Raw genomic sequence first — 2,870 nt, forward strand, 5'->3', positions numbered from 1 at the left:
CTCTGCCCTCAGCTTGCTAATCTTCCCCAGTATCATCCAAGCTTCACAGCAATGTTAAATTGTGCACCTTGAAATTTCACTGGTCTTAGATTATACTGACTGCTCACAAACTTTGTACTTGCTCATTAAGTAGAGGCATTAGTGCGTCTCTGCCAGGTTCTTGTGCAGATTAAACTGTTCAGGCGAGGAAGAGTCTTCTAAGGCCTCTACAGTGCTCGAGTGCTAGTGGGCAGGGAACCCCATGAGATGCACAGACTGGGCTTGGGATCAGCCTCGCAGTGGGGACAGCTGCCCTGGTCCTCTGGTCACTTGCTGGAGGCTGGGGCGAGCATGACATGAATGTGTGTTGTCTCAGTCCCAGCAATCAGAGCTTACCTGGAGGCCTGCTGACTCTGCCCTTCTCTGAGAAGTGTCCCTGAACACCCCCTCAGTGCCTCACACCCTCCTGTTTTCAGAAGGGTTTACTTTGTGCTGCAGAGAATTTCCCTTGGGGATCTTAGTTTCTCATTTTGCCCAAGATATGTTTATTAGTGCTTGTTCATTTTACAAAGTATTGGATTTTAATCTGTTAAATACAGGCTGATCATACCCATTCCTCTTTTCCTCCCTTGCTCGTCTCCATGTCCTTAGTCCTTGTTTCTTGCAGAACTTTCTCCCTTCTATTCTTGTGCCATCTTCCTTGGATTCCCCAGAAATATGTGATACTTGTTTTCTGAGTCAGCTTACTTCACTCAACATGAAGTCTTTAGTTTCATTTATTTTCCTACAAGTGACAAAATTTTGCTTTTCATTACACTGGAATCCCACTCTTTGGTGTGTGTCTACTGTATCTGCTCTGTCCAGCCATTATTTTGAAGGGTGCTAGGCTAGTTCCATAGCTTGATTCTTGTTAATTATGATAAAATGGACATGACTATGCAGATGTTCCTGTTGTTCAAAGGAGTGGCTACCAGCTGCTAACTCTTTTTATGGCTTTAGTTTTTTTGAGAAACCTCTATACTGATTACCACAGCAACTGCAGTGGTTTACATTGACCCCACACCAACAGCCTCCCCAGCATGGATTGTTTTTGGTACTTTTGATGATACTCACTTTGATTTGGGTGAGATGAAAACTCAATGTAGTTTTGATCTGTATTTTCCTAATAGCTAAAGATGCTGAACACCATTTCATATTCTTATTTCCTAGCTGTACTTCGCCTGAGAAGTATCGATTCAATTTATTTGCACATTTATTGATGAAACAATTAGATTTCTTTGGTGGTAAGTTTTTAAAAAGAATTCTTATATATTCTATATTTTAATTTTGCACTGGAAGAGTAGCTAGAAAGGACTTGATCTACATACACTCTTTCTCTTCACTTTATTAGTTATTTCTCTAGCTGTACAGACTTTTAATTTGATTTAGTACTATTTGTTTATTGTTGCTATTATTTCTTACGCTACCAGAGTCCTACGCAAGTGTCTATGCCTATGCCGGTGACTTGACATGTTTCCTCTATTCTTTCTTTCAGCAGTTTCAAAGTTTCAGGTTGTGTCACTAGGTCTTTGATCCATTTTGATTTGATTTTGTACAGTGTGAGAGACAGATATCTAGATTCAATCTTCTAAATATAGCTATCCAATTTCCTCAGCACCACTTCTTAAGTAGGCTGTCTTTTCTTCACTGTGCATTTTTGACTCCTTTGTCCCAAATCAAATGACTATAGTTATAAGAGTTCGAGATTGTGTCCTCTATGCTATTATTCCATTCATCTGTGTATCTCTTCTTTTATTCCAGTATCTTGCTACACTTTTATCACTGTGGTTTCATGGTATGACTTTAGTATTGTGATGCGTCTACACTTGTTCTTTTTGCTTAGATTTGCTTTGGTTGTCCTGTATGCTTTGTATTTCCATTGAATTTTAAAATAATTTTTCTAGCTTTTGAAGAATGTCATGTGAATTTCGATGCAGATTGCTTTGAATCTTTGGCTAACTTTTGGCAATATGGCCACTTTAATAAAATTCACTCTTCCTATCCACGGATGTGAGAGGCCTTTCCACCATCTAGTGTCTTCTTTCAATTCTATGCTTGGTATTCTGGTATTTTTAATGTATCGGTCTTCCACTTTCTTGGTTAAGCTATTGTGATACCTATGCTTTTTGATTAGCCTATAGCCCATTAACTGATACAAATGTTTTTTAATTTATAACTGGTATGCCCTTTAATCAATACTTACAATTAATATAGTCATAGTCCTTCTAAGATGGGAAAGGAATCATTGTAAATTGATAGGAAGAAGTCAGACTGGTAGCGGAAAGGTCTTTGTCTTATTGAGGATTTCTTCATAGGGCTGATTTGTTAATGGCTACTGAGTTCATTTGCAGAGTAGTAGTTGCTCTGTTTGCTCATGGTCTTTTGGTCTGTGAGTTTCACAGAAAACTCACATGGAACTAATATCTTCATGGCCTTCCTGCCTCTGCTGAATTTTACACCCATTCCTAGGTCCCTGTTTTGGGATGAGTTTGCCTTGGGCTTTTTATAGCTCCACAGTTACTAAACCATCTTGCTTTCCCTGCCTCCCTCTGTCAGTTTATTCTCCCTGAAATCTTCATTTAAAACAGTCCACAAAGTGACAGAGTCCATTTCTAGTACAAGAAGGTAAATATATACAGAATTTTAAGTAAGCCATTTGGCAAATTTTACATTACCCCTGTGTAGAAAGATTAATTGCAAACATATAAAGACATGCCTTTTTATCATTTTCTCAACTATTCCCAAACCACTTCCTATGCCAGACCTTTAAAAAGCAAAATAATTGTGAGAGAGAAAGAGAAAAGAGATAGAGAGAAAGAGAAGAGAATAGCAGAGAGAGAGAGAGAGAGAGA

The sequence above is a fragment of the Octodon degus genome, unplaced genomic scaffold (assembly GCF_000260255.1).
Source record: "Octodon degus isolate 3935 unplaced genomic scaffold, OctDeg1.0 scaffold00236, whole genome shotgun sequence".
NCBI classification, from domain to species: Eukaryota; Metazoa; Chordata; class Mammalia; order Rodentia; family Octodontidae; genus Octodon; species Octodon degus.